The sequence below is a fragment of the Passer domesticus genome, chromosome 1 (assembly GCF_036417665.1).
Source record: "Passer domesticus isolate bPasDom1 chromosome 1, bPasDom1.hap1, whole genome shotgun sequence".
Taxonomy (NCBI): domain Eukaryota; kingdom Metazoa; phylum Chordata; class Aves; order Passeriformes; family Passeridae; genus Passer; species Passer domesticus.
Window position 1 is genome coordinate 24,271,759 of NC_087474.1, and position 24,596 is coordinate 24,296,354.

The 24,596-nt window shown below is 40.3% G+C and overlaps 2 long non-coding RNA genes across 2 annotated transcripts in view; one reads left to right on the forward strand and one right to left on the reverse strand.

Moving 5' to 3' along the window:
* Nucleotides 1-454: 454 nt before the first annotated feature.
* Nucleotides 455-6,146, reverse strand: LOC135294894 (uncharacterized). Its single transcript, XR_010356879.1, has 3 exons — nt 5,716-6,146; nt 2,416-2,509; nt 455-549 (listed from the first exon to the last, which is right to left on the reverse strand). It is a non-coding gene; the product is annotated as an uncharacterized LOC135294894 (long non-coding RNA).
* Nucleotides 6,147-17,303: 11,157 nt separating this feature from the next.
* Nucleotides 17,304-24,596, forward strand: part of LOC135294905 (uncharacterized) — a 30,340-nt gene continuing 23,047 nt past the window's right edge. Inside the window, exons 1-5 of the long non-coding RNA XR_010356893.1 lie at nt 17,304-17,735; nt 18,731-18,807; nt 19,138-19,270; nt 22,613-22,733; nt 23,166-24,213. This is a non-coding gene — a long non-coding RNA (uncharacterized LOC135294905). The remainder of the gene's footprint in view (nt 17,736-18,730; nt 18,808-19,137; nt 19,271-22,612; nt 22,734-23,165; nt 24,214-24,596) is intronic.

Sequence of the window (24,596 nt, forward strand, 5' to 3'; positions counted from 1 at the left end):
AACTCTGTTTTATTAAACCAGCACTCACATGAAATGACTAAAAAAAAAAAAAAAAGCCAAGTCATTATGAAATAAAATACTGAGGCAAAACAAGTTTTATCACTCCCTAATACTGCTTTCAATCTCTGCTGCATTTTAATTGGAATACACAAGTATTTTATTTCCTGTGACAGCAATATTCATTAGTCTTCATTCTGGTTACACATGTTTAGCCCCCCAGGACAGCAGCCAGTGCAAGAGCATCAGCTACTGACAGACCACCAGTGGCATTCCAGGCAGGTCCGTGAATTCCGCCACACAAGACACTTCAGAACCAAAATACAACGTACCAGGTGAGTAGAGGCTAAATGTATGACCAGGCTAAGATTAAAAACTTTATTTTTTATACAAAACAATAATAAATCCAAGCAGATAATGAACTAAGTGTGTTTTCTCATTTTCCATCTTCTTTTCTCAATAAAGTCTATCCACAGTTCAGTGTTAAACCACTCCATATTCTGCAAAAGCTATGACGTTTCCATCTTGTATCCATGTTTTTCTAATTCAGCTCTGTATAGAAGAGAGACAGATATATTGAAACACATACACAATACTGTTAGATGTGTTTTTAAAAAAATTAAATAGACTACACAATATGCAACCATTTTAAATAGCAATGTCATACTACTTTTTTATTCATACCAATTACCTTAACCTTACTAACTTGGTAATTCTTAAACTCCATTTTTTTATCTTAAATCACTATAAGTGACTTCTCAGTGAAAAATTCAAGTATTTGTTTTAATCACAGTTACTGCCCTCTGACTCACCATATGGCATGAAGTAGCACCTATGCACCTGCAGCATCTCCAAATTCATTAGAATAACCAAAACATTATCTTATACATTATTCTCAACATTTCCTTAACTCAAGCAAGCTCACTATTTTATTTGACTTAACTGCATGTGTTTCCAAAACAATTGTAAGCTTTTTTTTGCTTTTAGAATAGTGCAGTCTGGAATTTTTATTTATGTCTTGCTGCAATACACCTTGCAATGAACAATTCTGAGGGAAACAATTGCTTTGTTATCATTAGCTGTGGCCAGGACAGCAAGTCAGGAACTACAACTGTTATCGCTCCTGCCCCGCCACCACTTTGCCTCTCACCTGCCTCTGAACATCAGCCAGGATGCATTCTGTTTTATCCCATTTTATCCTAGCACATGTGTGTCTAGATGCAGAAGTACATACAAAACTCTAAAAATATTTTGGGTTAGTCTGCACATTTAGTAGTAAGACTTTAAAAGTGGAGGACTGCAGCATTTGCTTTCTAGAGATGGAAGAAACGCTACAGCCAGGCACCACTGCAAACCACTACACAGTCACCAATACCACAGGCTGCAACCAAGGCCAGTTACACAAAGTTTGTTTAGATCAACTGTGTCTATCAACAATTATACTATTTCTTGAAAGTCTGTTTCATTACATGTTTTCCAATATTACCATTTAACTGCCTTTGAACCATATATGAAATAACTATGCCAACATTTTTTTGTGCAGAAGACACAAAAATAATTCCTTTCCCTGGAGTACAAGGGAGATCAACGCAGGAACTGTTTAAGCAGGCTGTACTACAGACAGTTTGCTCCTCATGAAAGACACTGAGGGATTATTTATAAAATCTGGCTTTGTTCTGAATGCTTGAAACAATTTAAGTTATAATTATGCGTCAGTAAAGGATTACTGAAACTACAAGTGACAAAGAGGATTAAGCAACTGGTTTAGAGGTACACAAATTGCTATCACTTTTTTTAAAGTATGTAATTAACAATTACTTTGCTGTTGTTGCTCATAAACAGTATGTTCATCACATAGGAAAGAACATTAATGTTAATACAGATCACTAATCTCCAGAAAATTTGCCATTTGGACAAAGAACAGCAGTGCTGTTTTAAAGTACAGACATAAAAACTGCAGCATACTTTGCACACCACATAGCACAAAGGGATCATCTTGGATGCCTTGCCATTAATCTTGGCAGTACAATTCAGAACTTTCACACACACACATACAAAAGTCATTAGAAAAGGATTCACTCATGTTAAATTGACAGTGTCAACTATATCTCAATGTTCCATGATCTTTGCAGTGTTTGCGTAACAGAGCAAAATTCTGTCACCACAATGTCCTAAGGCATTTTCAGTAGAATTATTAAAAGATGAAATGCTGATCAGTACTTCAGAGTCTTGTAATCCCTAAGTCTGGGTCTAAAAGGCTTTAAACAGAAAAGCAAAAAGTAGAGCTTTCATTTATTTCCATTTCAGATCTTTATTTCTTCAAAATAAGCAGATTTCAAACTTTTAGATATTAACTAATTCAACTCCATTTAAAATATCTAACCTGTCTTCTAGAACAGGAAGTTTAAATAAAATTACCTTAACTGATTGGAGAAATCATCTTCTACATTGTCATCATCCCAGTTGTCTTCCCAGACATGTGCATCTTCATCTTCATCTAAACCAGTCCAATCTAAAGACAGAAAAGCAGGTCTAAACATTGTGTCCTGCACTGCTTTGGTAGCATGTCTTACTGACCAATTAGCTCAGCCAGGGGGAAAGGCAGACTTCTGGTAAATTTAACAGAGAAGTCTGGAACACATTCAAGTGTTTATGAGACACCAAGATCTATAACACATCTCAAAATTTCTGTAATTACAACAAAAACCAAACTTGGTGGAAAAAATCATTACACACACATCGTGGCTTGCAAGATTAAACATTCCTAAGAGATATTTTGCATACTTATGGATAAACTGTAGCATCATCCTTCCAGATTTGTATTTAAACACCTTTTCCAGATTAAAAAAGTAAATATGCATCAGATGCTTTAGCCAAAACACAGACACATTCTCTGTTCCCTCAAATCAGATGCAGTCAGCCTATGGACAAATGACAAAAAACTATCTGTCATGCAAAAGCGAAGGCAAATTGAGACAAGCATCTGCAAACAGCACTAGATACCTCTAATCAACTATTTCTGGGTTCCCGAGACAGCAGAAGCTGTCTTCCCTTTGTAGGGAAACACTTTATGTCTATTTACTAACATTAATTATATTTTTCCTATAATAAAGTAATCTGGCACATCACCCTTGACAAATTACTCATCACACACTTAATCTTTGATTTTAATTTTTTTCTAATAATGAAACAAAATAGTTCAGAAAAATAATGAAAATTAAAGGCTTAGAATCAATATGAAAACATTAGCTTGATTTTTTTTAGTTTCTCAGTCTATTCCTACTGAAAGAGACACAGTTTTTCAAATGTCAAAAGAAAAGAAGCTCCCTAATTTTGACTTGCAACTTTTTATTTCTCAAAGTCTATTACTTTGCAATACTGTTATTCCCCTTTAGTTCTAGTAAGCCATCTGCTGCTCGTGCAGAGAAAACTTTGAGGTCTAAAGTAACATTAAACACTGATGGAGGTATGGGGGGAGCAGGGGAGAAAATTAGTGGGGTAAACATCAAAAACTAATTCACTGTGAACAGCTAACTTTCCAAGAATGAAGCCTGGTCTTTGCATTTTCCCCTCCTTTTTCTAACACTGACAGGCAACAAAATTAATATTTGAGATTCACCAGGACAGGAAAATCCATTTGTCACTGATTAAAGACACACGTGTGGAAGGCATTACAATTAAGTTTCCTACTCAAATAAATTATATAATGGGAAAAGATGAAGGAGCATAGAAACTGTGCTGTGAGAGCAAAAGAAAAATCTGGGAAGGTGAAGAAAAAATGTTGTCTATAAAAATGCATTATTTGGATTTAGCTGTATTGCTAGTTCCTCAAAAGGGAAGGGCTTATCCTTTAGAACCACCTGCAATAAGCTTTGCCCTTGCCAGTTTATATTCCATTGATTTTATTTTTCAAAAAAGAAACAACTTTACTGATTAACTGAATTTTGAAGAGAGAAAAAAAACCAAAACCTTAAAATTAACACAAAGTCAAACTTTTCTACCTAGCAACATCTAAGTAGCTCAGACAAAACTACAAACTTGAAAAGAAAAGTCTCCCAGTAACTCATATCCAGCACAACAAACAGCAGCTTCAGTCACAGAAGATCAGCAGGGCAGATTGCAAAAAGATGCTCTAAATCACTCTGAGTAAAGAGGAGTCAGAAAGGCACAGCTCAGCTTCCTTGCTGGGGTGGGGAGGAGAGTGAAAGTAAAGCCTAAATTACATTCTCATCCCTGGAGGACAAGGTTCTGCAGCATCTGTATATTGAAACTATTACCCCAGAATTGTACAATACAGTTATTACTCCCTGTTACATTATTTGCCTGTGACTAAACAAAAGTAAAAAAAGGTAGAGCATTACCTGGGATTTAAAGTATTAAGATGACTTAAGAGTCCACTACCATTAAGTATTACTAATATACACCATAATTACAAACATGTCATGGCTGAACTCCTTAAAAATATACTTTTATATGCTGATCACTGATTGTTTTATTTTGTACTTGGGAAACAAAAAATAATTTTTAGGATTTTAGGGTTCTTTATCCCCTGCTCTATCACTTCACACTATATTCTGAAATGCACTGTACAAAAGATTCTTAAGTGACTCATTTACATGCATTTTCATCTACCACAGTATACTTATGCTATACTTCAAAGTATCCTATAAAAATTGGACATGTCTGGTTTTGATACATAACTTGATTTCATACATTGTTTAAGTAAATTTTTAGGTTGGAATAAACCCCAAAGGTCCGTGTTTTCATCCCTTAACACAGACTTGCATTATCTAATTTCCTTTGGAAATAAAAACTGGGTAATAGAACACAAAGTTCTTCTATTGCTAGAAAGTGGTGTTTTAATTTGAAAGAACAACAATTTGGAATGGGTTTGAGCCCAGTTATCACAGCTCTTTCCTAAATACTGGAGATAACAGACAAAGTGGTCTGAACACTCAGCATCTCAAAACTATAACCTCACTTGAGGATGCAAAGGGACCCTTTTAGAGGTTTTTATTTTCTGCAAGAAAGAACATCTAGAAGCCTGACGATGGTCACTTTTTAGTATCTGTTCCACCCAGAAAGCCTGCACAGTACTTTGCTTCAGCATTACAGATGGAGTCAAGCAAAACTAATTTCACCTTCTGTAACAGCAAGTCAGGGCTCTGCCCAATCCAAGGCCCAGAAGCTTCAGAGACTTCCCCTACTGTGAGTATTTAATTTACATTATTTTTTTTTTCTTTTTAGGAAACACTTCTGCAAAAGAAAGTAGGGTCTTGTAAATTTATTTTAGCTAACATCCTAACTAGGTCATGAACTTTATCAGTACCTGCAAAAAACATTAACTTTAGCAGAACTAAAGGGCTCAGAACACTAAGGCTTGTAAGGCCACAGAAAAACCATACACAATAAGGACATTAGAGAAAAAAAATCCTGATGTTACTGATATATATAATTTCTCATATATGTAAAATCCTGATATATATAATTTCTCATAATCCACAGCTTGAGACAGAATTAAGGACATAAAAAGTAAACATGCCCTAATAGGGATATTTCCAAGACTACCTCTAGGACACTGAGTTATTTTATTGAATTTAATTTCCTTATTAAGTATATCTGTACCTACGAAAAGCAAAACAGCATATACATATCTGTGCTTCAATACGTAAAGAGTAACCACAGAGCGCAGTATTTCATTTTCACACATTTTTCCACCTTACGCTCAAGTTTCCGGCCCTCGTCCCTCCTCTGCCTTGCGATTCTCATCTCCAGTCTCAAAAAGCAGTCAACTTCTCCCGCACGTGTTCCCAGCCCTCTCGCACAATGACACAGCACTTCCAGCGCGATGTGCCCCGCGCCGTGACACCGCCGCCGAGCCGGGCACGGGCACAGCACCGCGCTCGCTCCGAGGCGCTGCAGCCGCTGCCCGGCCGGGCTGGGCCCGCACCCGCGGGGCCCGGGGAAGCTCCCGCGGGGCTCGGCCGGGCCCTGCGGAGCGGCAGCACGGCGCTGCCCCGCGGAAAGCCGCGGGGACCCTGCGGCACCCGGCGCCCCGGCCCCACCGCCCGCCCCGGCCGGCCCAGGCCGCGATTCTCCCGCCCGCAGGCCGCGGCCTGTCGCGTCCGGGCGTCCCGTCCCGTCCCGTGCCGCCCCCGCCCGGCACCTTCAGCCGGGAACTCCTCAAACTCGTCGTCCTCCTCCAGGAGCCCCAGGTCCACCGGCTGCTTTTTCTCCGACATGCTGGGCCCGCTCCGCGCCCGCCGCCCCGCGCCTGCTGGGATCCCGCGGCCCCGCCGCGCCTGCGCCGCTGCCGGGCCCGGCCCCGGCCCGCGCCTGCGCCCTGCGGACCGCGCGCCACCGCCCCGCCCGCCGCTGCGGGCCCGGCGCGGCCCGAGCCGGGAGTGAGGGAGCCCGCGGGAGCTGCTGGTGCTGCTATTGCTGCTATTGCTGCTATTGCTCTGTGCCGGGCTGTGGGGAGAACCAGCTCCTTCCCTGCAACGCCAGAACAAACTGCACAGGCCGCTGCCGCTACTGAGCGCCTCTGTTCTCTACATTCGTTCATTACTGTTTGTAAGCAGGCAAAACCTTCGAGTCAGCCTTCAGTCCTTAACCTCCATGTCATGGTGTTGGAGTTTTTTCCCTTCCGATTTTTAAATGTAGTGTTTCAAGAGGCCAGGGGAGGTTTAGGTTGCACATTAGGAGGGCTCATTCACAGAAGGATGATGAGATGTCCGAAGGGATTGCCTGCCTGGAGGTGTTTGAGGAAAGCCTGGCCGTGGCTCTCAGTCCGTGCTCTGGTTTGCAAGGTGGTGTTTGGCCATAGGTTGGACTCGATGATCCCAGAAGTCTTTTCTGACCTCACTGGTTCTGTGATTCCTTGGAAACTTAGAACTAATTTGCTATGTTCTAAATTCCTTGTCCAGCACATCAGAGAAACAAACGAGCAGCTTGAAAGAGAGCATTTGACTAAGCTATTCACTAAGAGGCTGTTACATGAAAAGTAACGCTACAGATTTTTATTATTCCAAAGTGTATTCATTTCACTAAAATCTAGATTCTGTTGATGATTTCAACAAAGGCAAAGTTCAGCACTTACTAGCCTGAACAAGTCGGTGTGCATGGCAGCACCAGTGGCTTCTCTCCCAGCAATCACCTTGTAACAATGCTGCCACTTTGGTGGAGGGGCTGGGATGTTTTCCCTTGCTCTGCGAGGAGCTGATTCACAAGGCAATGACTTGTGCAGCTGGGTTGTACTGTATCCTAGATTTAAAGTCAGGGAAACAACAATAGGCTGGTGTGGGAATTCATATATCATGGAGTTCCAAGCCAGCATAAGCGTGTTCTGGCATGCAGCCACAGGTAAGGCGAGGTGGGAAATGAGCCCTTCTGCCAGGTGAAAGGACTGATCAAATGGTCACGTTTCATTTTTTTGTGACAGAAGGACTGACTGACAGTGATGTCTGTGAAATTATGAAGACTCTGGTTTAATAAATCAGTATGTGGAATCTAGTTGTAATTTAGCTGGGATTTTCAGCAAACCATGCATTTTGGAATAATAGATATATTGCTCTAAGAGAGTACAAGATAAAGTCATAAAGTGGATAGGGTGGATATCAAAAGCTTGCACTGATCCATGATCATTCAGTTACTAAGGCTCATATTCAAACCCTCCAGTTTTTGCCTAACCTAGAACTTGACTGAAGTATGAAGTCTGGATTACACCTGGGAATAACAAGATACTCAGTTGCACCTAGATTATCCAAGAAAGAATGTAACTTGGAAACTCCTATGGACAAGTAGCTTCAGGTATCCCTGAAGCAGGAAGCAGCCTGAACTTGTTTCATAGGCTTTCCCTGCATATCTGCTGTAGAGAAAAGATGCAAGAGTCCTTTCCACCTCTTCTTTCTCTTCCTTCTGTGCCAAGCTGCTGGTTAGGAAGGGCCCATGAAAAGAAGAATCTGTATTTCCCAAGAGAAAATGGCCAGCCACTCCACAGTGAGACAAGGAAAATCAAGGACTCCTGGAGCAGTGTCTTACTGATGTAGAGTCTGACCAGAACCAGTCCCAGATTTGAGGCCTCCTATGAATTTCTTACCTGTGGAACTGAGTATTCCTGTATCACCAGTTAGGCAAACTTAATCTTCTGTTGCCACAAAAATCTTTAGTGTCAAATTCTTCTCCTTTCATTATAAATCTCAATTTTTTGATGGTTCTTTTAAATGTGTGGTTTCTGGATTTCTGTCATTAAATAAGGAGCTTGGTTCTTGTTTCACCTATTTTACTGTAAGATTGTTGTCAGATCATTATTTCAAAAATAAAAACTCTAAATCCATTGGTTTAAACCCATTACCCCAGGTTCTGTAAGCCTGGAATTTCCCTGGCTTGTCCAGCCTTTTTAGGAGGTGAATGTATGAATGCAGCCCTCACTGTAATTCCCCAAACCCTTTAACTCTGTGCTAGGAGGGTCTCCAAGGGCATAGATACCTGCCATGCTGTGTTTCTCTCATCAAGGTAAGCCCATCCTCTTTTTCCTGAAGGACCTGATCTGTGAAGCATTCTCCACACCAGCCAGACCTTGCAGGAACAGATTCCCAGACGGCAAAGCAACGAGGCTTACCTTCAGATTTCCACTGTGTCCTAGCTGGATTTGAGCTGGTGTGAATGCCAAGTGTCACAACCAACAGGCTGTTTGCTGGTTGATTGGGGATCAAACTCCTCCCAAGTATAATCGGGTATTTTCACTCATGGTGGAGCAGATTTGACAAGCAGACAACTCAGTGTGCAAGAGCAGATAGCTGACTGAGCTCAGCTGACTGAGCAACTCAGTCTGCAGTAGCCTACGAAGGAGAATGGCCTGGCAGGTGGTGGATGGGTATGACATACCAATCCTAGCTGTGTGTTCCTAACAGCCAGACTATACAGTAGCAAGTAGAAAGAACTTACTCTCCTGCAGATAGCTGGTATAAAACACTGGTTTTAGTGCCAATCTTGTGTCTGGGATTTCTTAGCAGAGTCACAGGACAAAATCACATTTTCTTAAGGTTTCTTCCTGGCCTTATGTAGCTCCCAGTTTGTAAGCTTTGTGTATCACACACCTCATTGCCCCCAGGAAGCATGTGAGAAACTCGCATTTCTACACTGAGAAAAGATATCTTCAAATTCTACAAGGCATCACAGCATGTAAAAATGTGGAGATCCAGTTTATAATACTCAAGTCTTTTGGGGGATCCCGCCCCATGGAATAGTTTTAATTCTTTAGGGAAAATAGCATCAGGATTCAGCTGTCCAGAACAAGTTTTTGAGTGTGGAAAATTTGCAGGAAGATGTCGAAGCTCCAGGTATGATCAGAGTTTCATAGTTTCTGGATGGACCATAAAGAATAAGAGTTGCATTTCAGTATCTACCCTATGCAGTCAGAGTGGGGAAAGGCCATGGATACCTCCAGAGAACATAACACCAGTGATTTTTGTTTGATCCTTCCCCTGTGGCAGTCCCAAGACGGTCAGCAACCTTTACAGTCACCAAGCCTGTATTTCACATGGACACAGGACACAAGGATCAAGGATTAGGTTTTGATCAAATTAGGGAAGGCACTGCCTACATTCCCAAAATAGTACAAGAGATCTGATTTCTTGGAGCTGCAGCCCCTTCACAGCACATCAGCTCCATGCTGAATAGGTTGTTTTCCAAGAAGAACAGCCTGACAGTATTGGGTGCTTCAGCAGAGAGGTCTACATGCCTGTTGCATGGAAATTAAAGGGAAAAATTCCTATAGATTTCAGTGGTTTGGGATATGACTGTCTCTATTAAAATCTTTACTTAATGTTAAGAATGTTTAAGAGTATACTCTTAACTGGTAACATGTTAAAAATAATTGAATAAGACAATCCTGAGTAATTCATCAGTGCCTCTATTATTCTTTCTAGAGTTGCACATCATCTATTTACACAATATGATTTGTTTTAATTTTTTTGTTCAGCATGTTTTATGCATTAGTATCAGAAAAGCCTGTCTTTCTCTTGGCAAATGTTGCTGCAAGTTGTCTAGCAGGGAGGTGGATTATGTAGATTTATTTATTCAGAGTGTAATTTGCATAAATGAAAAATTGAAATAAATCCTCTTTTCAGAATTAAAGCCGTTTTTTTCCCCTTCAAGGTGAAATAAAAAGTGTGCGTAGTATACTCATTAAGATTTCCGGATTTTTTTAGGTGGTCTATTAGTCATTTCAATGCCTGGGCCCATTTTCTTTGATTTGGATGCTTTGTTGTCTGAAAGCATATTTTGAGGATAAGATTAAAAAGAGACAATAGAATAGATCAGAAATTAATTTGCTTATAAGCAGTCAAAGGTGTCCTGTTGAAAAAAATCTCAAAGCCATATCAAACATTTTAGTTATATTGTGTAAACTGTTGTTCTGGAGGCCTGCATGGCTACCAAAGAGTGCCTGTTCAGAAAAACCCTGTGCTGCAAAGGAAATTGGCATTGTATCTATTTGATCCAGCTGTGGATCAATATCATGTGAAATCTGGGCAGAGATCTACATCTAATGGCCCACCAGCCCAGACACATCTGTCTGAGATCAGTGGTGCCTGCAAAGCTTATCTGGGTGGGAGAGGGACTGTCTTATGGTCCAGGCTGTTAGATATCCAGGAGTGCACCTAATTCCTGGTGGGAAAAAGAAAAAAAAAAAAAAACACACCACACAGGAAAGCTTATTAGCATTGCTACCATTCGAAATGTGTGAATTGCTGTGCAGTGCAGCATATCTGTCCTGTAGTGAATTGGGCAGTCCAAGCATTGATTAATGCATCCCAGGAATCCTTCCGAGATAGTTTTGTGTGTCTCTGGATAGTGCTGCATTTCATGCTGTAGTTTTTTTTTATTAAATTGAAAGAAAAAAGCATATCCTACGTTCAGTGCATCTGGAAGTGAGGAACAGATTGTCCTGCTTCTTTCAATAGCTCTGCACAGCTCTGGACCCATGGCATTATTCCTGAGGTCAGTGCCTTTGGTTTGCCACTATTTATTTATTCATGTCTGCAGAGGTCCTCTTTTTCTCTCCATATGCTCCATCATTCACCAGCACCTCCTGGTAGCCCACCCTGCTCCCACAGCCCATCCGTTCTCAGAGCTGACCCTGGCTGGGGTCAGGATGCGATTAGGTGGCTGCAGATCATAAGGAATATTAATCACAAGGAACACTTAGATGTTGCTTTACAGACTTCCTTATGTGAAATATGCTGTGGCAAGCTATCAGGTTACCAGTGGCTGAAATGGAAACAGTTCTCTCTTTGCCCTTGACAGTCAAAAGAGGGTTTGATTTATTTTCTCATTTTCACTCAGTCTAAAGGCAGCTGGGCAGTATTGCTGCAAAGCTCTAGCTGTGTGTCATTGTAATAGGGGCAATATGTTTGTTCCCTTCTGCTCTCTTCCTCTGTCTAATTGTTCTATTGTCTTTCTGTTTTCTCTCCACATTGGGGCTGACAAAATGTCTCCTTGGGTTTAGCCCTCTAGCCAAAACTTTACGGGCTCCTAATCAAGAACTAACACCACCAGCAGGCTATTTCCTGCCTTTGTTTACCATTTCTGGTATCATCTTTCTTCTCCTCTCAGTCCATCATTACAAATTTTCACCATTATTTTCCTTTGACTCTTCCTCTGTATAGGATGCAGGAAACTTCCTAAATATTGCTCCCCTTTTGTTTTCTGGTCACTTGGTTTTTGGCCTCTCAGCTGTACACCCTGGAAGAGTACCAGATACATCCAAAACCAGATTTTGCAAAGCCAAGTAGCCCTGGAATAACTGTATATTCCATGTAACTGTATCAGCAGAATGTTTATTGCAGAACCTTGATGCAAATTGTAAGGAAGTTTTGAATGTAAAAGGGGTAACACAATGTAATTAATTTCTAGGTACCTTTCGCCATAACTTGAATTTCCTTGCAAGTATCAGGATTGCCTGGGTAGAATTCAGTTGCCTAAACAAACATTTCTAAGGTCAATTGAGATGCCCTAAAACACAGGGCCACCTGATGTATCCTGGGAGACCCTGTCCCTCCCCAGCTGCAGCTGGAGATGGGGCAAAATACCCCAGGGCTTCCATAATAGCATCAGTTGCCTATGCTTAAGGGACTGAATTCCTATCATACACTGAGATAACTGTGTTTTGTGCTCCAGTGTCTTTTTCATGTTACTGCACAACTGACTTCATTTATTCTGCCATGGCTGCCCTGAGAATAGTAGACTGTGGTAGCCTCAAGAGGAGAGGTTAGTATGCAGCACTGCATATGTTCCATGATCTGTTGGAATCAGGTGAACAGAGCAGGCCTTTTTTTTCCCACCTCAAATATGCTTCTACCTTTATATATCTAAGGTGGGGCCAGGATGAAGTTCAACCCAAATAAAATCAAATATTGTAGCCTGGGAACAATTATTAAGCATAATATGTTCAGTTAGGTAAGAAGGGCTATTCATTAGCAATCCTGGCAAGCAAGGCAAGGGACTTGCTGATACCTAGACTATTTCAAGAGCAAGAGTCAGGCCACTGAACTTCAGGCCAACACCACCTAAGGGGACTTCCTCAGACAGCCCCTCTGCACTTTCGGTTCAGAAAAGAACATGAATGGGCTGTTCAAGGTGGAGATTCAGAGCACCTGGGTTTAAATATCAGCCCTGAAGTATAATTTGAAAGGACCTATCTCATCTCTGACTATATTAGGAGGACTTGCCCATAATTATATGTGAAAGGTCAGGAGGTAGAAATAATCTCTTACAAGTTCAAGTAAGAGCAGTCATCCTTGTTGGCCACATTTCTCTGGCAAAATTCCTCCAGGGCTTTTTTAGCCCTAAATGTATCTGTTTAGCTCACTTAACAGCTCAGCAATCCCCCAGGAGCTTCCTGAGTGCATGTGGTGGGAGCTGGCACTAGCAGTGTGTGTCACTCAGAGCGTGCTGCTGCTGTTGGCTTTGCTGTGCTGGCAGGCAAGAGTGTACTTGCTGCCCTTCCAGCCCCTGGGGCCTGCTTGTCACCAGCCCTAGCTGTCATTCAGCTGTTCTGCAGTGTCACAGGCAGCACAGCCTTAATGCAGAATTTCACTTAATTTAATGTATTGCAAATTAACACAGCCTTTTAATTGCTGATTGGTGTACTGAGAATACAAAAGAAGACATATACAATTGAACAAACACTAAGAGAATTACTTTTCCTTACCTTTCTTCAGGCTCTCCTTCAGTTAAACACCTCTTCTCCCTTCTTTCTCACCTCAGCTCCCTTTGTTTTCACTGCTGGTTCCCACTTTCCGTCCCTCCTGGTCCCTTCAGTGAGGTGACTGGCAACTGGCATTGAGGTATATTGGTTTCTGCCCCTGCAATTCACTTCTTGCCTCCACTCTCCTCACTTCTTACTGCTCCAGTGCCCCAGTGTGGCTCATCCATGGCCTGTGAAGAAGTGTTCTGCAGTTGGTTTACTTCCTACGCTTGTGGAAACATCTTCATTGCAAATATGTCAGGAAAACAAGATGGGTGTATTTTATCATATAGACTTATGCAGTCAATGAAAGTCAAGTGTCGAAGGCGTGTTTTCATCCTGAAGGCCTGGATGTAGCTCCTGGAGATGCAACACGGGCCAGCAGTGCAGGGCCAGTGTGATGCATGAGCAGGACCAGCATGCTGGGCCCCCCAGCTCCTGTGCTGCCAGCTGCTGCCCAGGCAGGGGGGCAGCAAGGCCACCCCAGCTGGAAAAGCAGACAGTGGTGCCCATGGTTTGGAGAAACCCACAGAGCCCCAAAGCTCCTCCTCATCCACCCTGCAAAACAGAGGATACCTTCTTCCTCAGAGCTCCTGATAACTTGTCATGTCTTCTTCAGCAAACATAGAGGTTTTGGTGAATCATCTAGTGGTCTTCCACAGAAATAAATGAAGAAACACTGTGCTGCTAGCAGAGGCATCAATTAATTTCTTTCTAAACAAGGACACTCTTGAGACCTTTTTATCTTAGTCTTCTTTTTATCATAGATTACCAAGTGAAATTGATGCAGTAGGTCAAATCAAAGTCACAAGAAGCAATTTGGGCAAATCCTAAAGTTAATTCAGCTCATCCAGCCAGCTCTCATGAGTGCAGAAGTTGGCCCAGCCTACTCTGGGCCACTGTATGTTCAACTGTGAAAAACTGGTAGTTCGTTTCTTTCTGTTAGATAGGAACTTATTCTGAATTATATTTTAAAGAAAACCCTGGAAATCACACTTCATTGTCCTACTCTGCTTTCCAAAGCACATAAAGCTTTTGTAACTATAATTCTTAGCCCCATCAAAAACACAGTAGCATCAGTGACACCTAGAATTCTTACAAAAACAGCATCAGAGTAAGCAGTGAGCATATGTCAAATGAATCTACAAACCCAATTATTTTTTGAGACTATGTAGATAAAATCATTTTGCCTACATTATATATGCACACATAAGTTAAAATATTTACTTGTACAGTACTTATTGTACAGATAAACTATGCAATTAAGCAGGCTAATATGATAGCACAGTGTGGTTATTATTATTCTAACATACAAAGTAAATTAAAAATAGGAAGTATCACCTACAGCAGTATATTACAGCAAAAAAGTTAGATTTGAGTACATGGTTATTGAGGTTGGCTGAGAAAGAAAAAATATCTAAACTGATTGTCATGTGAAGGAGTGCATTAGGAAACAGTACTCTCAGTTTTACTGTTTCTGGCTTGTATCTTTTGTAATACACAATAGGGGAGTCTTTTCTCTGATTTGCTTTTAAGCCTTTAGCACAATCAAAAGCTGGAGGTATTGTAAAGAAAATCTGCAAATATCATGAAAATGTCTTGTGGTGACATTCTTATTCAGGCTCTGGGCCTGATTTTGAACAATCTGAAACACCAAGAGATGGCAATGCCAAGCTCTTCTTCAGGTCAAATATTTGAGGTCTGGAAGGTTGTTTTCTAATCTTGTTTTCATGTTCTTGCAAATCTAGATTTTATTTATTTATTTATTTATTTATTTTTACTTTGTACTAACTCAGATTTTATTAAAACCATTCAGAACATATCTCAATGTTCTAAGTCAATACTTCTTGCTTACCAGTAAGATACATAACTTTGGTCAGCAGAACAATTTCCAGAATTTGAGGAAACTGATATTATATTTAAAGTTAAGACAACAACAACTATTTAAAAAACAGAGTTTCAGAAATGCTGGGACTTTTAGATCCTCTCCCTTGCATCATTCTGCCTGACTATGGCATTATCTTCACAAAAGTTCTTGCACATTAATGGCAGATGATTCATGGGCCATATAAAACTTCAGTGCTTCAAAATATTAAATTTTTGTTCTTTGTATTTCATTGCCTTGTCATCTAGAGGGAAAAGTCCATTTTTGCCATTGTGTTTTCACTCAGAAGTGGTTTGAGGTGGCTGTAGTCTGAAGTATAACCAAAGAAAAACAATAAGGTTTGAAATTGTATGTTCAGTGTTTACGCAGGCTGTATGGAAGCCACAAGGAAAAATAAATTTAAACAATCACATGTTGATCTGAGAGGCTACTGAAGCAATGGCTCCTCAATTCCCAAAAATACAACTAAATTTAGAATTATATATCCCAACCTGTTATCACATGCGTGGTATATTGGCACAGTGTAACCAAATACATCCAAATGCCTGGCTCTTCAGTTGTAAGAGTTTAAACCATAGCCTAAACAGAGAATTGAAAAAAAATGTTTTTAATGCTGAAAGAAACAGAAAGAAGTTGACAGATGTCCCCTATGCTGTCAGAGATTTAGAATTCCTAGGCCATACAAGACTCTTTAAAACATCATATCTTTTCATACTGTTAGTGACACTAAGGGGCTCCAAATATTCACCAAGGACTCATGACAGCTGCTTTTTGGGTATAATGGAAAACCATCTCCTCTTAAAAGCACAAAGCAAGTAGCAATTGGTATTTAGTTCTGCAGGCAGCCAAACCTAGTGTACTGAAGTCCTGATTCTTTGACGTATTAAAATGTGGGTATTAGCCACCTGGTTTTCAAAGAACAACTCCATGTTCCTCAAAATTTGGCCCAGAGTCTTGACAATCCTTTAACAGTACTGATTTTACACCTCTTAAGGTAATTCCATCTACTCTGCTTTTCAATGACTTTCAGGTCCCTAGAATATAGTCTTTTTCTTCTCAGCATATAAAATGCTGACTGTATAGCCAGAATCATATGACCTACCTTATTTATTTTAAACAAAATAAAAATCCAATCTATTTGAAGCATACATAAGAGCAAGCAAAAACTATGAATATAGATTTGCTAAAATAATGTGGGTCATCTCCTTTACAATAAAATTTAGTAACCTTTTAATATTAATCTTATATTATTAATTTATTAACAGGTGTTATAATTTTTATGTTATACACATATATACATATATATTATATACATGGTGTAGCTTGTCTTTTGCAGATTTGCATAAACTTATTGCACAAGCGCATCTGAAACATTTATTGAATAGAAAACTTGAATTGTGCATTTGAAATAATGACTTTCAAAGGATAAATTGTAATCTTCTTTTATGGTACAAATTTATCTTGAAGCTTCACTGAAATGTACAATTTTTCAATAGAGTTTACTTAATGTTAATCTATTCATTTGGGGGTAAATGAAGAATTTAATGGTGAAGTGATGTAACTAGAATATAGTCTCAAGTGGTGTGTTAGGTTTATCAATCAGTGAAAATTGTGCACTTGAGTGTAAGAGCACATGTCTATCCATATGATTCTTGCAACCTCAGTTAATTGAAACCCTTTTTCCACCCTATTATCAATACTTGAAAAATAGCTCCAACCACATGTATTAACCAGTGCCTCAATAGAAGCTTTATCAGCTCCATATAAATTGCATGTATTTTGCTAAAAAGCAATTTCCCTAACACAAGGGTCAGTTCTATGGTTCACTGGAGATGTTTGCTCAGGAGGTGTTGGGGCACAACTGGATGGATGGATAGAGATGGATAGAGATGGATAGAGCTGTGAGCTTGGCCTTCAATCCACTGAAACACTGGGAAGGTTGGAGGTCCAGTCTGATTACACTCTCAGTACTCATTAATTTTAACAAAAACAAGGTGTGCTTATGATGAAAATTAACTAACTAGGCTTGACCACTTGCACAGGGAAATCTAAATCAGACTAGAAATATGTAGCTCTAAATTTCCTATTTAAAAAAACCCAAACTTTAGACTCAGGACAGCAGAATTATACACTAATACTGGTATGTCCTAAACAACTCTGAAATGAAAAGTTCTTCTTTCCACAGCAACTTCTCCAAATTTTTAATTTATATTTATAATTTCCTTTCTCCCATAGATACTTGATTCAAATGAAGAATAAATGTAGGTTTTCTATGCAGCTTGGCTCAGTGTCTCCTGAGATCATGGACAATTCAGCTGTCAATTCAATTTAGCCAGTTGTCAACATCATGAATCAACAGTAGAAGAAAAATGAAAGCATCTATGAAATGAGTAAAAGAGGATATGAGATGCTCAGCAGCATGTAATCTAGTGCTACCTAAAGCTCTCTAAAGGCTTCTCTAATCTTTAAAGGCATTTTGGAGCTTTGAATCCATAGGGTTTCAGCTCTGCTGAGAGATTACCCACACACAACAGCTTTTGCTTTTTTTTTTTTTTTCTTTGTGATCAAATTGTTTAATCAGTTCCATCAGATGTGAAGATACAGGTAAAGGGCAATTGTGCTGGCTAATGCTTAGTTTTGGGGACATTCTTTTTCATGGTTAATTGGAGTCCCTGTTCCTCAGGGAAACTTGTTGCCATCACACAGAACAGAGCTTTGCAGTGTTGAAGGGGTCCATGGGACAGCACGAATATTTTTTTGGTTACTGTTAATTCTTTGTGTAGATCTGTCCCTGTGATCTTCATCTATGATCAGTGGGCAAACCAGTGGAGCTTTGAGAATTAACATAATAAGATCTTTACTCAGTTGCATGCAGAAGTAATATACTGGAAGCATTTGCATTACAAGTGAGCAAATAGCTTTCCTTTTAGTCTTAAAGTGCAGTTTTATGGGACCATATATTATGTGGGAAGGCAGAGCTGAAACTGGTACTTCATTTATCAAGGCATGCATAGTTTAGTGGTTGTGGCACAGCTATTCATAGGCAGGAAAAAGAGCCCCGGTCACAGCTATCAGAGCAGAGCTATAGATCTGCAAACTGACCCAGGCCAGGTTAGACCTCAAAGGTGTTAAGAAACCAGGTTTGTAGAAACGAAATTAGGGCTCAAAGTTACAAGAAGGGTACAAAAAGGATCAGTGCTTTACCATATTTACAAACATATTGTTTTTATTGTCAAGACTTTATAAATTATATTACAGTGGGCAGACAGGGCAAAACCGTAGGTGAAAGCTATGAGAAATTCTTATGCAGTGAAGAACTTCCTTTTACAGTGGGGTATTTCTTCACTGAGAGAAGATCATTGCTATAAAGAGTAGGTATTTATCAATTTTCAAAGGTCTTGGCCCATGAAAGCTAGTGTTAGATTTGGAATTTCTCTTTTGTTGCCAAGGTGACAAACACTTATAAATATACCACATCTTCTAATGTGCTTTTAACTTAGTATTTTTATGGCTTTTAAATCAGATACCATTAGCAAATATATTAGGTAATTTAGCTGAAAGACCATTTTCTACTAACACTTTTTGTTACATTTCCCCAGGTACTTCAGTAAATGTCTGTTGTGACATTGCAGTCCTGCCAGGCTTCTAGCATATAAGGATACATACAGTACATCTGGTAAGAATTAACATATTACCTTAGGGCTTTCTATTTTTTTTGTATTGATGATTACAAATTGTATAAAGGAAGACAAATACTAAGGATTGGATCCTACAGTCCACTGACTTCAGAGGGAACTCTGTGGAGGTAATGACTCTGGGATTGGCCAGAGGCCATACTGTGTGTTGGGTTTTTTTTTTTGGCTTCTATCTCCCCTTTTTATTACCCAGTAATGAGGCTGAAAACACAGGGGAGACTATAACATCTCCATAGCTGGGCACTTCCCTCTGCAAAGGAGAAGCAAACAAACCAACAAAACCTGCCTGGGTGCTTTCTTCTTTTTCATAGAGTTGAGGGCCAGAGGAGACCTTTGCCATCATCTGATGTGATGCCCTTCAGGACACCAAGCCGAAGAGCTTTCCTGCCAGGAAACCGCCTGGCAACCATACAGGCCAGGTCTTGGACAGAGCATGGCTTGAAGGTGACTAGCTTGTAAACTGGTGCTGGCAGGAGGCAGCTGCACCTCAGGAGTCTCCTGGGGCCACAGGAGACTGACCTCCCTGTGGGCAGCTGCTGCACCAGTGTGGAGCCATGAGAGAGCTCAGCAGCAGGACTGGGGCTGGCTCCGCAAGCAAAGGTGTACAGAGCCCCTCTGACTGCACAGAACCTTGCCCCGTGCTTTTCCTGCTACAAAACCACATCTGGGGGCAGGGCTGGACTCTACTCCCAGGACCTCCATCTCATGCCAGAAGTCCCATCCTGCACCGAGGAGCATCCTGGTTGGGAATGCAACCATATGAGCAGGCAGGCTGGAGAGGTGGGGTGCTGACAGAAAGGAGCAGTGATTTCAAAATACAATTTTAAAAAAATTTTGACAAAGCTCTGCAACACTGAGGATTAAGCACAATTCATAAACCAGTGAATAAGCTTCCTACAATAGCAGTGTGTTAGATTGGGTGGAAAAGTCCAATGGAGAAGCATCCAGGAAACATCTTTCATGCCTGCACATTAAATTTAATCTTCCACCCCCGTCTTTTAAGACTTGGCATTCATCTACTAAAAAAAGATGTTGATCTGAAAGAAAAAGAGAGGGGGGAAAAACCCCAGTCTGCTATAACAGTTTGCTTGGCAAAATGGGAGAGACTTGAGGAATGAATTGTGTGTGAGTTACAAAGAGCCATCCTGCACTGCAGACACTGGGCCTGTTTTGTCACTCTCGCTCCCAGCCCAGCACTGTCCCATTGGCCTCTTCATTCAGCACAGCTATCTGTCATGAAGAATTTAAGTTTCATATTTTCATCTGTCAGTTGTGAAAAGGCCTGTCAGCTGAAGCTTACACTACCATTTGCTAAAAGGCCTATAGCCCATGCTGACAATACACTCTTATATTTGTGCTTCCAGGCTCCAGATAATCCCCTCACTTTCCTCCTCAGCAGTCCAGTTATGATGAGGCTTAAATTGCATATTTTGGGGGGTTTTAAATCCAGATTTTGCTGATAAATGCTATCAGCGGGAATGAAATGAAATACAGCACGGTTTAGCTCTTATTACCAGCATTTTGTGAGACAGTATTCATATTAAACAGGTTAATATCTGTAATGTCTACAGTCACAGGAACTAAATGTAAGAATGCTAATATCACCTTTTATCTCCTTTTTCTCTTAGCCATCCCTGAAAAAAAAACTACCCATCCTTCAAACAGGGCATTTCCCTGTTTGTTTCTTTAATTTGATTTGCAAAGGGAAATAAGATAACCAGCTCATTACAAATCCACAGCCAATTGTTTTATGCTCTGAGATACCACCAAATTGCTCATAAAATGTCACAGAAGGAAGAAAGTGTCTAAATCCCCAAAGCACCCTTCAAACCCCAACACTTTTCCTGTAAGACTGTTAACAAAATAACCAAAATAACCAAAATAAAAAGCTGGTCACCAGCATAACTCAATCTGGTGCATATTTATGAGGGCAAGGAAGGACACAAGGAGTTGATCTTCACACCTATAACTTTAGGACTGCACAACTTTGATTCTCTCATCTAAAGAACAACACAGCAAAAAGTAAAATTGTTATAGAAACTCAATCTCACTTGAGGATTGTCAGGGAACACAGCACAGTAAGCCAGGTTAAGCATTTGCTGTCTTGTCTCTAAGAAATTGAAGAAATTTTTCCAACCATTGTGCAACCACAAAGAAATAATATTTTTAATTAATTACAGGCTTTTAAATTGCCTAATTGATTAAGACACAAATACACTTTCTGAAAAAAATATGAGGTTATGTCCCTGTGAAACAACTTTTATATTTTCCTTCTTAGATGAAACATCCTTTTTCCCTGTAGTTCTAAAATATTCTAATATAGTACAGTAGTGCCAGAAGGATTTCTGTTTCATTACTTTATGTTGCCATTTGGAAAGCAATTTCAGAGCAATGTTTTTCAACCCGTGGTCTGAGAAAGGAGAAGAGAGAGGGGCTCTGCAAAAAATCCTGTTAAAAGCAGTCTTACTGTTAACAGGTTTCAGCCTGATCCCTTTTTTCCCTGGAAAGGGTTTTCAGGTTTTCACATTAAAAAAAAAATGTTGAGACTTACTGCCTTGGAATATCTTTTTCATGACAAGTAAGATGGGAAGGTGCTTACCCTCAGCTGGCTTCTGTTCAGAAAATGAGAGCAGCAACAAGGCAGTGTATAAAGTGACTCTATGGAAACGTTCCTGCATATGCTTCACATAGTACTCCTGTGATTAAAACAACTTGTGAGTGCAGATTTGAGCCCATAAGTGTCCTGTAGGTCAGAAAATGACACCATAACACTACTGAAAAAGTTTGAGATACAGGACTTCCTTGAACATCCTAACTGTTTGGTTTCAGGTGTTTTCTACTACAGCCAGCTATGGCAAAGAATTATCTCAATGGGGAAGGATTTTCCCACCTCAGAAATATTTTTTGCCACTGCCATATCCTTTGATTGTGTCCCTCCAGTAGGTAAAGAGCAATCAAGAGAAAGGAAGCTGAAAGGGAGTGCTGTACGACAGTACACATCTTTATTAATTTACACGTTAAGATTTTATTAAGATGGTATAAATAACAATGGCTAATAGTTAAAATATGTTAGTAGTATTATTAACAGTAGCAATGATTATTAGACATCCAATAAACCTATTTTTTCTTTAATGATAGTGAGATATTGCCAAGACAATAGCAATGGGGCATTGTCTGTTCAATATCTGGTTCAAAGCAGCAAGTACCTCCTGCCCCAGAATATTCCCACACAATGACTTTTAGAAAAGACATGTAGGAATCAAGATAAATAGGGAACTCTCTGAAAGACATGGAAAAGGAAAAGAAACAGCAAAAGCTGGTGCAGTGCATAGAGAGATTCCTGGTACATGGAGTTTTGGAGGTCTCTGAGAAGATAATCAGTGAGTTAAAGCATAATGATTTGTGTTAGCTATTTTTCTGTCCAAAAGATTGAAACATCTGAAGTACAGAGGTTTTATTTTCCTGTATGTTACCATGTGGAGTATTTTGGCTCTCACTGTTGTTGCAAACAATAATTCCCTCAGCATGGCATGTGTGTTGAGTATCTTAATTTTTTTTTTTAATGGAAAAGACAAATATGTTCTGTTTTGGGAAATTACTACAGCTACTACAGGAGCTGTAGCAAGTGATTTGATTCCCTAAGCAATGCAGACTTTTAATGTATGAGTTGCTCTATCTTGGGGTAAAAATTCAGAAAATAGTTTCACCTCATTGAAAAGCAGGATTTTGCTCCTGAATTCCTGGGAATTTCCCACCTAAGCTAAGAGCCCTCCTTTTGTCTCTCAGGTTACTCATTAAAAGCAGGCTCATGCCTCATTTAAAGAACAACAAATGGAGGAGGCAGATCACCATTTCTTTCTTCATTTCTTTTTACCTGCAATTTAGGAACAGCTTTGGTTAAATCCAGGTTAGTGTTCTCCACAGGCACATTCAAATCAATATAAGGGTGTTCAGTATATTTGTAGATGAAGAAAAGAGTGAGAATTGCTCTGATAGAATTTGTTCTCTTTACAAGTTAGAAATACGGGTCTTTTACTACTTTAGGCTGGGCAGTTCTCTCCTCCAACTGGTGGCTTTTAGGACTTTATTCCCAGGGGCTGAGCAGCTACTTTTAACTTCTTTAATTTTCCTGAGCAACTAAGGCCCTACCCTCTGTGAAGATCCTCAGTACTTCACTCAGGATAATAAACCCATGCAGGCAGCCAGATATTTAGCTACCAGGCACAGCAAATACTCATCTCACAAGTCCTTTTTAGATCTCAGCCAAACCTTTCTTCCCTTTTCTGTTGTTCGTGTTGCAATTGTTCCCTCTTCCTGCCCTCCAGATTCTTACTTTAAGTTTGCAGGTGGGTTTGACTCAACACACAGGCAGATGCCAGGAAAAGTCACTTCAGTCAGGTGCAGAGCTCAAGGCAGTGACAGGAGATCTCATCCCCGGTCAGCCCCGTAATCCACTGGCACCGGCAAAGCAGCCGCCGACATGAAAGACCTGATGTCTGTATCCATGAAAGCAGTGGCCATGCTCCAGTCCTCTGGGGGGCAAGCACTGATTGCAGCTCTCTGGGGCTTCTTGGAGAAAGCTGGCGGGACTCCTAGTCCTTGCTTAGTTGGACCTAGGAGAAAAACAACTACATCTTGTCCTTCCCCTATGCAGACGCAGCTGCTACAACCAGAGCTGGTGGCAAAATTCCTAACTTCTTCTGTACCTTCTTCATTCAAGGTTTATCTTTGGTTCTATGAATATTTGATTGGCATGCCCACATTCCCCAGGAACTTCAGGCTCCTTTACTTCTGCTTTCTTGTTTGCTTCACTAGAGAATAAGACAGCCAGACACCAGGCATTTAAATTAGGATTATCATGTTCAATTCTTCTACAGTGTGATGAAGTTATCATGGCCAGCTCTGTGGAGTTATCACCCTTCTGACCATTAGGATCTGTATTGGTTTTGGTCTGACATTGCAGCAATGAACTCTCTTTGTTTCCTTTACGGGCAGGATGGCATGTGCCTGCAGAGACAGAATGACCCTGAAGGAGAGACACAGTAGGACCTGTGTGGGAAGCAGCGACAAGAACATTTGCCACCCATGTTTTATCCCACTGCTTGGCCTTACGCTGTTGCCAGCAGTTGTGTGGCTCAGGTCAGGCCAGACTGCAGGAAAATAGTAAGAAAAAAAACCAGTGGTATTTCCTTTTTGACTTACAGAACAGTAAAATCAACAGCATGCAGCTACTTTTCCTGCTCTGTGAAACAAATAAATGGACTAAGGACAAATAACTTCAGTCCCCAATTTTCCATCATCAGTTGATCCTGGATATTAAATGGGATGGAAGGTTAAACTGAGTATTTCTTTGCGTCTGTGCAGCTGACAGAGGATAGCAGATGAAGGTACGTAAGTGCTGTGGAGCCAGAAGATTTCCATGTTGCTGTACTGTACATCCACACATCATCTACTCCAAATTACTCACTTCATGAGATGTACCAAGGTGGGGAATTCAGAGACTCCAGCTGACAAGAGATGAAGAAACAGGCTCATTTCTCCCCCAGACAGAATGTTTATTATGTTTCTCTCACTTTGTTCCTTGAATCAGTGTTTCTTCAGTTTTTAAACTACACATCTTTGTAAAAACCACGGCTTCCCACAATGCTATTAATTTCAGTTTGAGAGGATTGAAAGAGCAAGGGCACAATTAATTACACAGTATGAAATAGTTGGATTTAACAGGGAACTGTAAAGCTTTATTTTTCTAAATGTTTTTCAACTCCAGCAC